At 41.3% G+C, this 20,058-nt stretch overlaps 1 pseudogene; it reads right to left on the bottom strand.

Moving 5' to 3' along the window:
- LOC129659939 (regulator of microtubule dynamics protein 2-like) overlaps window positions 1-7,318 on the bottom strand; it is an 87,669-nt pseudogene extending 80,351 nt beyond the window's left edge.
- Between the last annotated feature and the right edge of the window lie 12,740 nt (window positions 7,319-20,058).

The raw sequence follows: 20,058 nt of genomic DNA, 5'->3' as shown, positions 1-20,058 counted from the left end.
CAAAGTTTTAATGGGCACTTTCTTATGAATAAGAGGAAAAGAAATTGTAAATTTGGAAGAATTTGACTCATGACTGTGTGAAGTGGTGGCCTAATTACAACTAAATGTGCTTCTCAAGTTTTCTTTCTCTGCATAGTCTATGCAATGATTTTAATGACCATGAATGCCACATAAATGGCGTGGTTGAGTAACGGAGAAGGAGGCAGGTGATGGCAAGTAAAGGAAAAGCAGGGACAGAGAGGAGAGAGACTCCTGGCTGGCTGAGACCTCCACCTTGTGGTCCAGCCTTACCGGGTGTTGAAACTCTGTAGGTGCTAAGCAGATACGTTCCATCAGCAGCATCTGGGAACCTGGGGATGAATACTGGGAGATGCTGTTGAAGACAAGCTGATCTGGTTGGTTGGAAGAAAGAGGAGAATAGGGCAACCTATGGAAGAAGGATCCCTGCAGAAGTTATTTTATATTGTGTGTTTTCAATTTTTTCTACAGCTTGAGTGAAGGATCAGTGGATAAAGTATTTAAAAAGCTTGACTAAGAATGCCACACTACTCAATTCCTAAAAGGCAGTTGCCTTTGCAAAGACCACAAACCCACACATACACATTTGTACACACATACACCTAAGACTAATATTAAAACAAAATAATACTTATGTTTTCTGTTCCTTTCTCCCTTTTTAAAAGACTTAACCTATGCAACACTAACTTTGCAACATTTTTATGTCATATTAGTGCTTCTTCACAAATCTAGGGAAGTGACTCCAAGCAGAAGGAAAAAGAACAAGCATGTCTTAGATATCTTTGGCTTTATGGCCAAAACTGGCCTACCCTGATTTCAGTGTTTATTTGAAGTCATATCTTTCATCCAAGCAACTTTTGTTGTTGTTTAGTCGCTAAGTCATGTCCAACTCTTTGCCACCCTATAAACTGCAGCACACCGGGCTTCCCTGTCCTTCACTATCTCCTGGACACTATCTCCTGGAGTTTGCTCAGACCATATGCATTGAGTCAGTGATGTCATTCAACCATCTCATCCTCTGTCACCCACTTCTCCTCTTTCCCTCAATCTTTCCCAGCATCAGGCTCTTTTCCAATGAGTTGACTCTTCACATCAGGTGAGAATGTGTACTTTACTATGTTATATAGATGTTGCAATTTTTAATATGAAGGACAGTGTGGATTTCCCCAACTTTGAGTAAAATAGACAATACAAGAAGACACACAGCACGTCCCCTGTCTTCAAGGGCTCTCTTCTTCTCATCATTTACCTTGGAGGGTGGGGAAGTCCATGCACCTCATTCCGGACTTTTCAGCTGGCAACAATATCTTTGGTTTTAAATTTAAGAAATCAATGTTTGGATAAGAGAATCTTACTTAATATTACATATATTTTAAGGTGCATGTTTTCTGAAAAATATAGTACATTTATCAAGTAAGTTAAAACCTTTAATGCATGTTTTCAAGCACATTCAGATGGAGAAGATAATAAACCTGTCCTGAGCAAGTTTCCATGCCTCCCAGGTTACTGTTCCCAACAATGTTAATGATTGAAGAAAGCTTCTTCACATTCAGGCCTCCTTGGGCCCTTATGCAAATCAAAGATTTTTGTCTCAACCATTTGCCATGCATGTGTTAGTTCATTTATTTATTAAACCTTTCTTGAACATTAATTAGGTGCTAGTTATAATGTCAAGTACTTAAAATATGATAAATAAGGCCCCAACTTTCAAGAAGTTTACAGCCGGATAGTTAAAATATGTTTAATTTCCATAATGAACAGAGGAAATAACTCTGTTCATTATGACAATATTCAAATAAAGGACCACATGCCTGCAAAGTCAACATGCCAACTGTTATTAATACTTGCCTACTATTCTTGGTTTTCTTGATCTAGCATATTTAAAGGTTCAGCAATGAAAAGATGATAATATACACTAACACATTAGCATTATACAATAGTTAGAAAGCAGTGAACAATATTAAAAGTTCAAACCATTTATTCTCAGGAAGAAATAAGAGTTAATCGCTAACACAGTTCTCCAGAATCACATTAATTCTGTCCGCTAGAGAATATATTTATTTGAATATATTTTTAAAAGGCCACACATCTTCCAAGAATTCAATGAAAGTTATAAGAAAACCTGCTTTGCTTGATTTCTTCTTTGTGATATACTTAACACAGTTACCTCACTGGAGAAAAGGGATTTAACTGATAAAAATAATAACTACAAATGGTAAGCTTTCTTGGTGGTGGTGGTGGTGGGGGGGGTTCTAGCTGATCAGTAAACAAAAACCCTCAACAACCAGTAGCTCCTTCAGCTGAAAATGCAGGATTCAAATTGCCTTGTGGTGTTAGTTAATCTTCTTAGGAATGCCTCATTCTGGTAAATATCCCCCCAAATGTCTCAACCTTACTATTTTGTCCTGTGGAAAAAGAGGAAATATGGAAATATAGATTCTCTACCCCATTTCACATTAAATAAATCCCGAGGTATGTCAGGATGAAAGAACTCTGAGTGCATTTCAAGTTCAATGGCAGCTGTACTGCTCTCCAGCAAGCTGACCCGGCCATGCGACTGCAGAACAAATTTACCAGCATCTAGAACTCCGCCAGAGATAAGTAGGTGCTACCTTCCAAGTGGAGGCTTCAAGAAAATCCTGTCATCTGATTATGCAACTAAGCAAAGCTAAACTACAGAATAAGCATCATATCAAAGACATGAAACAGAATTGTGTCAGAGCTTAGCAATGAAAAGTACTGAGTAAGAAAAACTGTTTTATTTTTTTAAGAATACAAATTTCATCAAAGAATGTCCCATATTTCTTTAGTCTGAAGAGGGAGGTTGTGTTATTTATATCATTTTGTGGAACCACTAAAATAACCTCTGACAATGGGATGGCATGTGTCTTTAAAAGCCAGCTGAGATAGTCTCTTAAAATAGTTTACCAAGCAACAGAGTCAAAGTGTTGGGGAATCTGCTCTTTAATGCATTAGAGAGTCTATTCCTATGGCACTTAAACTAGCCAAAGTAATAAATACAAAATGGTAATTTTTCTCCATGAGCTGCTCCTACCTCTCCCACTTGATTTTGTTCCCACCCAGGAGTAATATAGCACTGCGTGCTTGCAGGCTCCTGGATCCATGGGAGAAGGCAGCTGCGCTCTGCCACTGGGTTAAATGTTCTCAGGAGAAGGCAGCGATGACAATGAACCCCTCTGTTGCCTGGGCACCGCCTGTCTCTAGTTCCAAGGAGTGAGTACCCATGGGGTGTTTCCAGGGCATTGAAACTTTAGACTGCAACAATAGAGTGCCTGAATACTCTTTATGCCCAGTCCAGACCCGCCCTTTCTTTTCCCAGCCCTCAATCAGGCAGGGAAAATGCTGACCAAACATGAATTTCTGTGTTGGCTCTGCCTGTTTAAACAACACAACCACTATTAAAGAGAAGCATTTCCAAAGATGAATCAAGGAGCTTATTTGAGATAAAAGATGCATTCTGATAGACAAAGCTATTAAGAGACATGTTAAAAATTAAGATATGTGTGTGTATGCTGCATGCTCAGGCATGTCCAACAATTTGGGACCCCATGGACTGTAGCCTGCCAGGTTCCTCCATCCATGGGATTTTTCCAGGCAAGAATAGTGGAGTAGGTTGCCATTCCCTTCTCCAGGGATCTTCCTGACCCAGGGATTGAACCCGTGTCTCCTGGAAGTCTCCTGCATTGCCGGTAGATTCTTTATTGCTGACCCACCAGGAAGATAATGTGGGACATCATAGAACTGGTCCATTGCAACCTCTTTGAAGATAAGTCATCTTCTGGAAAATCTCAGAAGTTGTCATTTAATGTATACATGTACTGTTGATAGCTTTGCTTTTGTAATGGTGAAAAGTAGATGAAATAGGCATTGACATTTTATATTGTTGAACTTATAATAGATCCAGAGTTTGAAAATCTGACTCTTTCTATCATCATCATTTTTTTCTGCCAGTTTTAACTTGTCCCTTATTAACCTCCTATGGACAGAGGTTCATGACATTGTACAGGAGGCAGTGATCAAGACCATCCCCAAGAAAAAGAAATGCAAAAACACAAAATGGTTGTCTGAGGAGGCCTTACAAATAGCTGTGAAAAAAAAAAGAGAAGGGAAAGGCAAAGGAGAAAAGGAAAGATATATCCATTTGAATGCAGAGTTCCAAAGAATAGCAAGAAGAGATAAGAAAGCCTTCCTCAGCAATCAATGCAAAGAAATAGAGGAAAACAACAGAATGGGAAAGACTAGAGATCTCCTCAAGAAAATTAGAGATACCAGGGGAAAATTTCATGCAAAGATGGGCACAATAAAGACAGAAATGGCATGGACCTAACAGGTGCAGAAGATATTAAGAAAAGGTGTCAAGAATACACAGAAGAACTATACAAAAAAGATCTTCATGACCCACATAATCACGATGATGTGATCACTGACCTAGAGTCAGACATCCTGGAATGTGAAGTCAATTGGGCCTTTGGAAGCATCACTACGAACAAAGCTAGTGGAGGTGATAGAATTCCAGTTGAGGTATTTCAAATCCTAAAAGATGATGCTGTGCAAGTGCTGCACTCAATATGCCAGCAAATTTAGAAAACTCAGCAGTGGCCACAGGACTGGAAAAGGTCAGTTTTCATTCCAATCCCAAAGAAAGGCAATGCCAAAGAATGTTCAAACTACCGCACAATTGCGCTCATCTCACATGCTAGTAAAGTAATGCTCAAAACTCTCCAAGACAGGCTTCAATAGTATGTGAACCATGAACTTCCAGATGTTCAAGCTGGAATTAGAAAAGACAGAGGAACCAGAGATCAAATTGCCAATATCCGCTGGATCACTGAAAAAAACAAGAGAGTTCCAGAAAAATATCTATTTCTGCTTTATTGACTATGCCAAAGCCTTTGACTGTGTGGATCACAACAAACTGTGGAAAATTCTTCAAGAGATGGCAATACCAGACCACCTGACCTGCCTCCTGAGAAATAAGTATGCAGGTCAAGAAGCAAGAGCTAGAACCGGACATGGAACAATGGACTGGTTCCAAATTGGGAAAGGACTATGTCAGGGCTGTATATTGTCACCCTGCTTATTTAACTTATATGCAGAGTACATCATGAGAAATGCTGGACTTAATGAGTCACAGGCTGGAATCAAGATTGCCGGGAGAAATATCAATAACCTCAGATATGCAGATGACACCACCCTTATGTCAGAAAGCAAAGAAAACCTAAAAAGCCTCTTGATGAAAGTGAAAGAGGAGAGTGAAAAAGTTGGCTTAAAACTCAACATTCAGAAAACCAGAATCATGGCATCTGGTCCCATCACTTCATGGCAAATAGATGGGGAAACAATGGAAACAGTGACAGATTTTATTTTTTTGGACTCAAAAATCATGGCAGATGGTGATTGCAGCCATGAAATTAAAAGATGCTTGCTCCTTGGAAGAAAAGCTATGACAAACCTAGACAGCATATTAAAATGTAGAGACATTACTTTGTCAACAAAGGTCCATCTAGTCAAAGCTATGGTTTTTCCAGTAGTCATGTATGGATGTAAGAGTTGGACTGTGAAGAAAGCTGAGAGCAGAAGAATTGATGCTTTTGAACTGTGGTGTTGGAGAAGACTCTTGAGAGTCCCTTGGCATGCAAGGAGATCCAACCAGTCCATCCTAAAGGAAATCAGTCCTGAATATTCATTGGAAGGACTGATGTTGAAGCTGAAACTCCAATACTTTGGCCACCTGAAGCAAAGAACTGACTCATTTGAAAAGACCTTGATGCTGGGAAAGATTGAAGGCAGGAGAAGGGGAAGACAGAGGATGAGATGGTTGGATGACATCTTTGACTCAATGGACATGAATTTGAGTAAACTCTGGGAGTTGATGTTGAACAGGGAGGTCTGGTGTGCTGCAGCCCATGGGTTTGCAAAGAGTTGGACACAACTGAGAGATGGAACTCAACTTAACTGAGTCGCTTATGTGAATATTACTTTCTTATGAGAGAGTAAAAAATATAATTTGATGATTATATTTTATTAAAGGTTGAAAGATTATCCAAATGCCTGTTAGTTTAAATATAATTAATGTGTAAATAAATATAGATCTCTATTTTTGTTTTCCAATATTCTGAATACTCGCAAAGAAAGAGATTCTGCTTCTGAATAGGAATAGTAAGTCTGGGAAGAATGTCCACCTAACGGGAAAATAATATCCAGAGAAATTACAAATTCATAATGTTTCCTGAATCTCAAAGTGACCTGTGCCAGCAGGGCTTCCAAGGTAATCCGATGAAAGCCAGGTGCCTTCCAGGAACCAGAGTGGCAATATTCACTTACCTGCGTCAGAGCATGAGAGGGACTGATGCTGGGCACCATAAAAATGAGTAACGAGTTCATATGAAATTTTTAAAGAGTTTCTAAATGCCAAGATTGAGTGTCTCATAGTTTTGGCTGCCATAACTAAATACTATAGATAGAAAGCCTTATAAAGAGTAACCAGTGATCACAGTTCTGGAGGCTGGAATTCTGAGATCAAGGTGCCAACAAGGTAGGATTCTGCTGAGAGATGACTTCTGCATTGCAGATACCACCTTTGCATTTTATCCTTACTTGGAGGAAGGGGAGTGGGGGTTTCCTGTGGTCTCATTTATAAGTGCCCTAATCCCATGCATGAGGACTCCACTCTTAGGACCTAATCACCTCCCTGTGGCCCGACCTCTGTCCCAAAACCATCACATCAAGCGTTAGGATTTCCACCTATGAATTTCAAGGGACACAAACAGTCAGTTCGTTGGTCACTGCAGTGAGCGGGTGTGAGAATCTGGAAACCCGGGGAGCCTCTTGTCCCAAGATCACTGCTAGACAGGCTGGCAGCAGTGATGGGATCTCAGGCCAAGTCCCAGCCGTATTTGGGATCAGCTGCGGCGCTTGAGAGCTTCATTTTGAATTCACCGTCTTTCTCGACACTTTCAAGGGCTGGTGGTAAGTCCCTCGCAGTTGAGCTTCACTTTCTTTGTGTTCAAGTTTCTGGTCTGTTTGGCATTTCATACCTCGATTCCCTGGGTTTTGAATGGAAAACCAAAGCTCCTGATTCCCAGATTCCTTGCTGGGCACTGTTGTAGTTTTCCACTTGTTTGGAATCCTTCCCCAGCTCCATGCTGGGACCTGGGGGTGGCATGCGCAGTTCTCCCTTTGTTCGAGAGGTGTTGAGAGGTTTGTTTCTTGAGGTTTGTTTGTTGAGAGATTTGTTGAGAGGTTTGTTTGAGAGTCCCCATTCTTTGAGAGTCGCCATTCTTTGAGAGGTGTTCGTTCATTCCCTTCCCCTAGTCTGCAGTTTCATGGGAATTGGCAGTGGGTAGGGACCAGGACTGGAATGGGTCCAGGAACAGACTGGGTCCAATTTGAAATTTAGACTAGGTTTGCGATCATATTAGATTGGGTCCAATTGGAGCTGGACCGAGTCCTCGAGGCCTCAGGTAGATACTAAATAAAGGCCAGTTGCTAACAGCAATCTGAAGAAAAGCAAGTGGCAACATTCGTGCACAGGAGTCCCAGCACTTCAAGGGTGCCAGGCCTCACCCCGCTTAGGCTTTAGTCTGACTCGGAGACAACCACAAGGGCTTCACAGGTGGAACTACAGGTAAATAATCCACCAGCCAATGCAGGAGACATGAGATGTGGGTTCAATCCCTGGGTCTGGAAGATTCCCTGGAGGAAGGCATGCAACACACTCCAGTATTCTTTCATGGAGAATCCCATGGGCAGAGGAGCCTGGTGGGCTACAGTCCGTGGGGTCACAAGGAATCAGACATGACTGAAGTGATTTAGCACACATGCAGGAGACAAGCAAAAGCCAACTAAAATAAACAAGACTCTTCATATCCAAAGGTTTGTGTGAACCACCTTCAAGCACTTATTTTATATTTTATGCTCATTTTATATTTGACAACTGTAGCCCCAGAAGTTGTGCATATCTAATAAGATGGCAGGATTTTACTAAAAATAACTTAGAATTATTATAACCATTAAGAGGAACATTACAAACAGTTAAGATCATTTTAAAATTCACTTAAAAGCATGAACTGCCAAGTCAGACAAAATGGAATACCTGTTTTAATAAGTTTGCAGAAGCCTCCAGAATGTTTCAGAATTCCACAATGGCCTCATTGAAAGATTTGTTGCAAAAAACTGATGAAAAATTAAAGAGATAAAAAATGGCTAAAACAAAAACTACAACCCAGTTCTTTGGGGAATTGGAAACCACTGCTTTTGTCTTGCAAATCTCTGCAAAGCCAAAAGTGTGGCTCTAGAATTGTAAAGTTAAAGTGTTTCTTTTGTTTGTTTGTTTGTTTTCCCAATCCTCCAAATTTCACCTATCTCTCTCAAAATTGAAAAATTCAGAATTGGAGACAGAATTTTCCTGCACATAATCAGCCTTTGTGGATGTGGATTTCCAGCCTGTATTCTCCAGAACCTAAGAAGCGTTCTTTGAAATGCAAACTAAACTTTTGTCTAGTCAGAAGGGGAAAAAGACAGAGGAGACTTTTTTTTTTAAATTGGGCTAATGGTAAATATGGTAAAATATTTACCATTTTATTTACCATATTTACATTTCCACAAATAGTAGTAACTATAAAGTCTCTGTGCTAAGTCACTTCAGTCGTGTCCAACTCAGTGCGACCCCATAGACGGCAGCCCACCAGGCTCCCCTGTCCCTGGGATTCTCCAGGCAAGAACACTGGAGTGGGTTGCCATTTCCTTCTCCAATGCATGAAAGTGAAAAGTGAAAGTGAAGTCGCTCAGTCATGTCCGACTCCTAGCGACCCCATGGACTGCAGCCTACCAGGCTCCTCCGTCCATGGGGTTTTCCAGGCAAGAGTACTGGAGTAGGGTGCCATTGCCTTCTCTGAAGTCTCTGTATCTGGTTATATATAAGTGTGTGCATATCTATATAAGTATGTTGCAGATTTGTGATGTTTTTTAACTTCTGGATGGCATTGCTAAAATTAATTTATAAAAGAGCTCTAGTTGATTTGAAGTCAAGCTCTTGGAGGAGCGGGCATCAACAGAAATTAACCCAGATGCTTTTCAAGTTCCTATGATCTGGCATAATCGTGGTAAATAAAAGCCAGTAGAAGCTGGTCGGTGTAACTAAAGCAAGTATGCATCATAGTTATCACACTGGATGTGACACAGGGAAAGGAGTTTTGTGTTGTGTGTTAGCCGCTCAGTTGTGTCTCACTCTGTGAGACCCCATGGGCTGTAGCCCACCAGGCTCCTCTGTCCATGGGATTCTCCAGGCAAGAATACTGGAGTGGGTTGTTGTGCCCTCCTCCAGGGGATCTTCCCATCCCAGGGATTGAACGCGGGTATCCCGCATTGCAGACAGATTCTTTACCATCTGAGCCACCGAGCCACCAGGGAAGAATAAACAACTTTTATTCTGAGTTTATTAGTCAAATCAGCTCCTGCAATCTCTGTCACAAAATATGTCAGTAAAAATAACTCAGAATGACAGTTGATCTTGTCAAATGTCTCATGAAGCTTAGGGGAATGATCTAAACATAATTGTTAAAAGCAAGTGACAGACATAGAGACAAAAGCATTTTAGATGAAATTTTTAGCTTATTATATTATGTATTATATAGACTTAGAATAACCTCCAAAATCTTTTTGGTAACTTGAAATGTCAGAGTTTTGCTAAGCTAAATTAAATGATAGAAATTTGTTAAACATCTACATCATTTCCAAGTAAAGATAAAATACTGAAACATTAATGACAGAACATATGGGTTCTCTACTTTTGACTTCTTATTACAGAAGAACTAGATATTTGGGTCTACAAGAATATATATCTGGTGCCATGCTGAGAAATTTTCTAAGAGCATGTTTCTAAAAATTATAACAAGTATTTATAAACTTGGCAAACCACAGAATTCTAACCTAAAAGACAGTTTATAATTGTTTACTTCTTTATTTTTGACTAGAAATTAAGGATTTCAGGTTAAAAATTCTAATATATGTAATTAAAGCTACTAGAATAATAAGGCAAACAGCTCTGCATGCAGGAAAGATAGGATATGTTTTTGCTTTTGAAAAGATATGAGGAATGACGATGCTTTTTGTTAAGGGAATGAGAGTAATTTTGTCTAAACTAGAACTTCTGATTATTTTGATATGGGAAGAAGAAAATTAAAGACAAACTAAATGGATATGGAAAGAAAGACAGAGAAAAAAGAGAGAATTTCATCTTGTGTAATCAAAATGGCCCCAAATGAATATACATTATAGGAGTGTTAAAAATAATTTTTAGTATCCATAATGTGGGTTGGCCAACAGTTTTGTTTGGGTTTTTCAGTGAGATTTAGGGGAACTGAATGAACTTTTTACCCAGTCCAATACTTATATAAAACTAAACTTGATTTTCTATCGTCTGCTAAAAGGAGAGAGCTTTCTTGATTGCTGGTTCGCTGTTCATAAGAAATTGTAAACAAAGGTTTTCTTTACCCTTTAAATGGTTTGCCTTGAAAACAAAGGTTCTGTGTTTTATCAAAATAATTTTCTGTGTCTGCTGTCTTCATCAGGTCTTTGATTACTTAGGAAAACTGAGTCCTCTTCATGTTAAAAGAGTTAGTTTCATTAATAGGTAGTTAAGTGTTAAGTTTTATAAAGTTCTGTGCTCCTATTTAGGCAAGTGTTTTAAAACTTTAAAAGAAACATTTTTGAAAAACTTCCCAAAATTCTAAATGAAGTCTTTTTGACCACAATCTAACTTTGAGATTTTTCAGAGGGCCCTAAAATATTTTAAAAGGTTTATTCTCTGTATTTATAAAAAGAAAGCTATTAAACTAATGAGATGTATTTCGTATATTAAAGTACAAGAGAGGCATTGTCAAATAAGAGATGCCAAACCTTCCTTACTTATATTTGTGTAGATAGGTATCAATAATACAAATATTTTAGAAATTGTGTAAAATTTCTAGAAATCTAGTATGCCCTGGTACAATATTATCACTTGTAATTCTAGTTACTATCTTTTTTTTAAAATTTAAATTTATTTATTTTAATTAGAGGCTAATTACTTTACAATATTGTGTTGGTTTTGCCATACATCAACATTAACATATTGGATGATGCCTCACCTATCAAAAAATGGACAACAAGAGAATGATCTATCTTGTTGCTATTCTGTATCTTCCTATTGTTACTCTGGTAGCTTTTGAAAATGTTGCTATCAAAACTGAGCTCTCACTACAAGGAATGGACTTGAATATCAGGAAAATCTCTTCGCCCATGTTCACCCAAGGGCAGGTGTAGAAAGGTGGTTGGCACATGTGGATGAAGGCCATTCTGCTTCTGAAAAAATAACTACCCTTTATTGACAATTTTTTCCATTCTAATGTCCTTATAATGTGGCATCACTCTGTTCCCGAATTGGAGAAATTAAGATGGATAAACAGTGGCTATAAATGAAGTAAATAGTCAGGGAATGTATGGAAAATCCAAGATGGCCTCTGGTTCACCCCTACATCCTGTCAACCCCCCATTTATCAGATCTTACACTCCTTCACCCACCATGGTGAATTTAACAACAACAACAAAAAACTACTTTTGTTCTCAGAGGCTAAGGCCTCTTGACTCTGGACCCTTGAACACCTGCAGCTGGGCTTCATTGAACTGTCACTTGGGATGAGTTCTCAATATATTCTTATCATTGTACATATGTTTTCCAGATAGGTTGAAGCCTCCCACTGCTGCATAGCCAACATCTTCACAGAGGAAAAGAAACTTAGAAAATATGCTTCCTTCTAGGGGCATACTTTCCACAATCTCCAGTGATAAAATTGGGAGAATTATATGTGCCTTAACAAAAACCTTGCAAGTTTCTTGGAATGAACACTCTTCCTATCACCCTCAGTCACCAGGAAAAGTTGGGAGAACTACTGGATTAAACTGGATTTAAGCAGAACAAGAATGAATAACGTGGGGCTGGAGGAACTGATGAGATGATTATAATTGTTATGATTTAAGTGCTTAAAATATTTCTGGGCTTTTAATGTTTTTTCCCAAATTTAAAGAAATCTTTCTTGTAAGCACTCAACGATTTGGTAAGCTTTATCTTGTGAACAATCCCTGGTAGTTCAGCTGGCAAAAAATATGCCTGCAGTGAAGGAGACCCTGGTTTGATCCCTGGATTGGGAAGATCCCCTGCAGAAGGGGACGGCTACCCACTCCAGTGGGCTTGGGCTTCCCTGGTGGCCAGGTGGTGCTAGAGTGGTAAAGGACACACCTACCAGTGCTGGAGACGTAAGAAATGAGGGTTCAATCCCTGGGTTGGGAAGATCCCCTGGAGAAGAAAAGGGGAACCCGCTCCAGTATTCTTGCCTGGAGAATCCCATGGACAAAGGAGCCTGACAGACTATAGTCCACAGTGTTGTAAAGAGTTGGACATGACTGAAGTGGTTTCACACACACACACACACACACACACACTCCAGTATTCTTGGGCTTCCCTGGTGGTTCAGACGGTAAAGAATCCACCTGCAGTGTGGGGTATCCGGGTTCAGTCCCTGGGTTGGGAAGATCTCCTGGAAAAGGAAATTGCAACCCACTCCAGTATTCTTACCTGGAGAATCCCATGGGCGGAGGAGCTTGGTGGGCTACAGTCCATGGGTCACAAAGAGTCAGACATGACTGAAGCAACTTAGCACAGCATACCATCTTGTGGCCAAATATGAAAAATTTACTTTTTCTCCCTACCTGGCTCTTCCAGAATTCAAGTATCCTCAGGGAGTATTATTTTCATGTCCCTTATAACAGGACAGAGTACAAACATTGACCGTGGTACTGAGGCTTAGACTGAAATGGTATTGAGAAGAAAGTATGAAAATACCTATGAAAAGTTTCAGCAAAGCCATCTTAAAAAGGAACTTTTATGGCCGGTTACTATGCTTGTCACATTTATATAAATAATTAGGTCAAGTTTAATACAAACAAACTAGCTTTACTGGGATTATCTTTGTCAAAAATTATGGTGATAGTAGAGAGAGATATTATGTTTCCACTTCTGCAAATATTAAGGTTCTAGTCCTGGTAGGCTGCAGTCCATGGGGTCGCTAAGAGTTGGACACGACTGCGCGACTTCACTTCCACTTTTCACTTTCATGCATTGGACAAGGAAATGGCAACCCACTCCAGTGTTCTTGCCTGGAGAATCCCAGGGATGCGGGAGCCTGGTGGGCTGCCATCTATGGGGTCACACAGAGTCGGACACGACTGAAGTGACTTAGCAGCAGCAGTCCTGTTAATTGTCTTTGAGGTTTTGTTCATGTGTGCTAAGTCGCTTCAGTCGTGTCTGACTCTTTTGTGACCCAATGGACCAGAGCCCACCAGCCTCCTCTGTCCGTGGGATTCTCCAGGCAAGAATATTGGAGTGGGCAGCCATTCCCTTCTCCAGGGTATCTTCCCAAATCAGGGATTGAAATTGGGCCTCTGCATTGCAGGCAGATTCTTTACCAACGGAGCCACCAGGGAAGCCCATATTTAGAGATGGAGCTTTGAAAGAGGTAACTGAGGTTAAATGAAGTCACAAGGGTTTGCTGCAATTTGATAGGATTGTTCTTAGAAAAAGGAAGTGACTAAACAATGCATACACGAGGAAGAAAAAAAAAAAAAAAGACCACACAGTGAGAAGGGAGTTATCTACAAGTCACAGTGAGAGGCCACTAGAGAAACCAATCCTGACAACACCTTGATGTTAGACCCCAGCCTCTGTGATAAATACAGTTTACCACAGTTTACCCATCCTGTGGGTATTTCTGTTCTGGCACCCTAGCAGACTGATATATTATCTCTGCAATGGTATTCTGAGAATTCTTGATCTACCTGTAAGGCTTGAGACCCAGAGAGTGCTATAATTTATTACCTGATATTAGCAGGATCGGTATTATTGGATTAGTTGGTGATACTGAACTTTAGGAATATAGGCTTGATCAAGTTATTGAAAATCTTGAGTATCACCTTTGAACTTATATTTAGAGGCTAGTACAGAATTTTAGAAGACCCATGAGCCAGGAAAATGACATAATCAGAATCATACTTCAGACAAATAAATAATATCTAAGAGCTATAGTATTAAAAGTCTTGCCCTTGGGAAATCAGTCTGATAGAGAATGATGCTGGGATGAAAGGGAGGCTATGGTTCAGCTGGTGTCGCTTGGCTAGACACCTGGATGTTGATTGTAAAGGAAACAGAAGTTATAACTGGTGCTGAATTTTCAAGGCTGGTTTTTAGGGTTTGGAGTGAGAATGACAGTCTATAAGGAAGTCCTAATCACATGGGGCGTAGGCTAGGGCAAGGCAGGAGCATAGGTTCTAACTTATGAATTTAGTCGATTGCAGCTTTTTGCTGATATTGATTGATCATGAGTAAAATGGAAATTATATCTTGCCTCCTTATGCCAAAGAATTTTGATAATTAAATGGGATTCTGTGAAACTTCTTTTTGTAAAGAATAACTCACGCTATTAAAATTCCAAATATTAAAATACTAAAGTGGGGGTCCTTATTGTTTTAGAAGGCACGGAAATCCTGAAGGTAGAGCCAGTTTCATAATGTTGCGCACTTCTTATATTGGTGGTAGGATAAAGATGACAATTCTATTCTGTGTAGGCTGCCCACAATAGAAAGGAACTCTCAGGCCTCCGGACCTGACGGCATCAAGAGCTTTGAGGATGAACATGCTGGCTCTGACAGGTACCTGTGCAGAACTGATGTGAAGAACTCGGGGAACAGAGCTGGTGGAGCCAACAGCAAATGCAGGAGGGTTTTAACTGTGGCGGGAAGTGGAGCTGTGATGTGTGCAGAAGAGCCTGGCAATGCTCAAGCTAACCTCTGGGCTCATCCTGCTCAGCAAATCAGTTCTCAGGCGGGAGACTGCATAGAGATGGCTCCTTGGCAGAGAGAGGAGGCAAGAACTTGGCCCTGGGTGTCAGGAGAGCCAGGCTGCTTCTGTGGAGGGCTGAGTCCTTAGTCCTCCCCGCTAAGCGGCAGCAGCTGCTCCGTGCATTCCCAGAGAACCACTTCTGCAATCAAGGAGTGAGCAGAAGCACAAGTGAAAATGGCAGATTTCATGGCCCTTCTGGTGGAAGCTGCTGCTGCCGCTAAGTCGCTTCAGTCGTGTCCGACTCTGTGCGACCCCATAGACGGCAGCCCACCAGGCTCCCACATCCCTGGGATTCCCCAGGCAAGAACACTGGAGTGAGTTGCCATTTCCTTCTCCAATGCACGCTTGCATGCTGTGTCACTTCAGTCGTGTGCAACTCTGTGCGATCCCATAGACGGCAGCCCACCAGGCTCCTCTGTCCACATTCTGGTGGAAGAGATGTTGTAAAGGACCCCTCGTGTCCAGCCGCCCTTCCATCGTGTCGGGATCAGACTCTGAAGCTCGTTATTTCTGTGCTCTCTTGTCAGCAGTGGCGTGCTGATGCAGCTAGAAAAGCTTATGGGCCTGCAGACCCCGGGACCCGGAGCTGCAAGGAGGCTGGGAGAGGACTGCCCCGTCTGCTCCTTCCATCTGTGGGTGATCCCAGCACCCGCAGTGCGGGAATGTGAGGACGCAGAGCTGCCGCCTGCAGTGGAAGCCTAGGTGCTAGTTTGACCTAAGACATCCACCGGGCACTTACAGGAAATGCTCTCCAAATGCAAAATGGACTAATTATCAGCTCTCACTCCCTCTGTGGAAGGTGCTATCAGAGTGATGTCAGAATCCAGGCTCCCAGAAGAAAATCAAGACACTTAATGGTGTGAAGAACAGTTAATTAGACCCTTAATGATAGAGAATCGACTGCTATTTGCTATATAACTCGAGGCATTGGAATTAGAGGACACCTACCATCTAAAGCATGTGTGTTTTCCAGATTGGCTTGGGAGGAATTCAGCCTACTCTGACACACTTGTAGCATTATTTCTTATCTTGGTATAGAAAAGAGAAAAAAATGAAGAACATATTTCCTGATTACTCATTTCATCACATTGCTTTCTTATGGTCTCTCATTTCTGTGGACTTGATTTGACTGTTTCATTTTGCCTTTCTTTGCGTAAGATGGGTTAGGATAAGGGTCAGAAGAACGGTGAAGATTCAATAATAGAACATTTTTAATATACCACTATGCAAATAAACAAAAATAAAACAAAGTCTACTGATGACTTCTCCTGCTTAAACTTCACCAATCTCTGCTGCTTTTTCTGGCTTCCACTACTTGACTTTCCTCATCTTCCATGGCTAGGATAGGCAGGCTTGCTTTATCCCACTGCTGCCATGCTGAGATTTATGTTATACCCATCATTCAACAGGCTTCCCTGATAGCTCAGTTGGTAAAGAATCTGCCTGCAATGCAGGAGACCCCAGTTTGATTTCTGGGTTGGGAAGATCTGCTAGAGAAGGGAAAGGCTACCCACTCCAGTATTCTTGGGCTTCCCTGGCGGCTCAGCTGGTAAAGAATCTGCCTGCAATGTGGGATACCTGGGTTCAATCCCTGAGTTGGGAAGATCCCCTGGAGAAGGGAACTGCTACTCACTCCAGTATTCTGCCCTGGAGAATTCCATGGACTGTTTTGTCCATGGGGTTGCAAAGAGTCAGACATGACTGAGGCACTTTCATTATCATCATTCAATAGTTGCTATGCTTGTGAAATTCTTTCTTGCTTCAGTCACCAAATTCCTACCAGAAGATCATTCATCTTCATTCACACCTTATCTCTCCATCCACTCCACGCGCTCCCTCAGAATGGATGCAACTGGAAGCCTCAGTGCTCACCCATGACTGCATGTGCTTGACAAGCTGTTTAAATGCTGGAGTCTCCTCCTCCTCATCCCTAACATGGGGACTGAATCTCATGCTTCTGACTCTCCCGCTTGACTATGACACGGCGACTCTCATTGTTGCCATTGATACTCTTAGTAGCATCATTGTTCCCATTACCATCATCAGGACCACTGTTTTCATCCCTAGTCAATTTCCATTTGTAATCTGAATCCTTCAAATATTATGGTCTAAAACATTCTTTGCCTCCTTGCTTTAATAATAAATCTGCTTCAACTAATCATTGATCTTAAAATGTGGATAGTAATAATGATTCTGTACATTACAAAGTTGTTGAGAAACTAAGAAGAGAGAGATTATTTCAATGTGCCTGGTATAGTCTTAGATAAGAGAGATTACCACTATCATTATTCCTATAATTATTATAAATCTGTCTGTTTACCCAGGTTACTGTAGTCTTTCTTTTTTTTTTTTTATCAAAGCATAGTTGGTCTGTTAGTTTCAGGTGTACACATAGAAACTTGATGCTTGTATGCATTGCAAAATGATCGCCACACTAAGTGGTTCCTATTCACCATACTACAAAGTTACAAAACTTTTATTTTTTCTTAAGGTAAGACTCTTCCAAATCTACTCTTTTCAGTTCAGTTCAGTTGAGTCACTCAGTCGTGTCCGACTCTTTGCGACCGCATGAATCGCAGCACGCCAGGCCTCCCTGTCCATCACCAACTCCCGGAGTTCACTCAGACTCACATCCATCGATTCAGTGATGCCATCCAGCCATCTCATCCTCTGTCGTCCCCTTCTCCTCCTGCCCCCAATCCCTCCCAGCATCAGAGTCTTTTCCAATGAGTCAACTCTTCGCATGAGGTGGCCAAAGTACTGGAGTTTCAGCTTTAGCATCAGTCCTTCCAAAGAACACCCAGGACTGATCTCCTTTAGAATGGACTGGTTGGATCTCCTTGCAGTCCAAGGGACTCTCAAGAGTCTTCTCCAACACCACATCAATTCTTTGGCACTCAGCTTTCTTCACAGTCCAACTCTCACATCCATACATGACCACAGGAAAAACCATAGCCTTGACCAGATGGACCTTTGTTGGCAAAGTAATGTCTTTGCTTTTCAATATACTATCTAGGTTGGTCATAACTTTCCTTCCAAGGAGTAAGCATCTTTTAATTTCATGGCTGCAATCACCATCTGCAGTGATTTTGGAGGCCCCCAAAATAAAGTCAGCCACTGTTTCCACTGTTTCCCTATCTATTTCCCATGAAGTGATGGGACCATCTACTCTTTTAGCAACTTTCAAACTCGCAGCACAATATTTTGACTATAGTTATTGCCGAGGTCCAGTCCCGGCTGATCCAGGGTATTTGAAGCGGGGACGGCGTCAGCAAGGATCAGGATACAATAGCTTCAATTAGATATTAATTACAGATGTAAAGAGTAATAGAATGAGGATAGCTCAGTAGGAAAATTCAGTGGAGAAAAGAGGCTGAGTAGCTTGGTTTACGCAGGAGACCAATAAAACTTCAAGACGAGAAGTTTGCACCACTTACGTAGGCTGCAGGCGTCCTTCCGTTCTCCCGAAGGAGAGGAGACACTGAGGCCTCCCTGGTCGGATCTTAGAAGCCCAGGCATAATTAGTAAGCATGGCGGTTCTGCGCTCCAGATGGAGACTCAGCCAGAGTTTGAGAGAGAGAGAGAGAGACATGGGGAGACCAGTCTTTCGAGGAACTGATCCCAATTCTTTATTTTCCATGGTCTACTTTTATACACTGAGATGTTATGCAAAAGTCTCATGTGGTCAGCAGTCCTGAATTTTATCAAAGTCAGGTGCTTCATACAAATGTATACAAAGGTCTTAGGGGTGTTACATCATCTTCTGGCCAGGGGGCCTGCTGACAATTTATGACCCTCTCCTTGTGACAGCGGTCAGTCAACCAGGACACTTATTTCTCCAGGGGTGATTATTCTTAAAACAAACGCCACCCAAATAACGTTACATTCCTATAGGGGGAGGGTGTAGTGGGTTTTAGTTAAGGAAATAATTTACTTAGCCTAAGGTCTAACGTGATTAATATCAAAGGTTAATACTTATTTCTTCTATATATTCATTAATGTGTGTAAGGGCAGGGGATGTGGAGACTTAGCAGCAAACATTGGCTCAACAAATGAAAAACCCTTCACCAATACAATTTCTAATCAGCCCATTATACGTATACTAATAGTTTTCTAACTTCTCTAAGGAACCTGTTTTTAGAAGGTTTAAAGCATCTTGTGCCTCTCACGGTTGGGAGGCTGTGAGCAATCACATGTGGCCAGACAAGCCTGTCAGGCAGGCTAGAGAACCTTCAGAGGAGTTTGTAGGTTGAAACACTCTTGTCACGCCCAGGAATTATTATTAACTGGAGCTCTAAGTTAACTCCTTCTCCGAAAGAGGTGGTGGGGGACAGCCCCCTGTAAAGTCAGAGGTGTAGGTGAGAGCACAAAGTAGTAAGGTAGGCAGGCTCTGGTTATGGGGGTAGATGCTCGAGGATTTCCAGGGGGACTCCTGAGGCTTGATCCCCCCTTTGCGTATGTCAAGCCTCCTTCCTCATGACCTTTGCCAAGGGTGGAGCGCCTCACGCTGGCCCCCAACAAGTTATGCTGTCCATTACATTCTCATGGCTTGTTTATTTATAAGCTAGAAGTTTCTGCTTTTGATCCTCTTCCCCCGTTCTGCCCACCTCCCAGTTCCCTTCCCATTATGCTAAGTGAAATAAGTCAGACCAAGACAGTGTATGCATTCATTTATATGTGGAATCTAAAACACAAACCTGATGAAGAAACAAAAAGCAAAACAAAATTCACTGCAGTCTTAACAGAAAGCGTTACGATGTTATACTCCAAAATGGTCATTTCATGGGACTGCAAACAGTCTTTCTTCTCTGCATGTGTTACTCTAAAAAAGAGAGAACAAATATGAATTTTATGGACAGCTAGCAGTCTCTGCCTCATCACACATGTAGGGTGTTGAAAGCAGCAAGGATCCTGAGCCACATCTTTTCCACTTGACCACTGTCCAAGTGAAAAGAAGGTGCTTTAATTTCCCCTCAGCACATAAAACTATGAACCGACAACAGTCAAAACATCATTCTCTGTGAGCTTGTCTTTCTCCCTTATGCCAGATAAGAGATTAAAATACATGAAGTCATTTAGAAAGGCAG

This window comes from Bubalus kerabau, chromosome 9 (genome assembly GCF_029407905.1).
Source record: "Bubalus kerabau isolate K-KA32 ecotype Philippines breed swamp buffalo chromosome 9, PCC_UOA_SB_1v2, whole genome shotgun sequence".
Classification (NCBI taxonomy): domain Eukaryota; kingdom Metazoa; phylum Chordata; class Mammalia; order Artiodactyla; family Bovidae; genus Bubalus; species Bubalus kerabau.
Note: the sequence above shows the minus strand (reverse complement) of the source record. Positions and strands in the feature narration are given on the sequence as shown.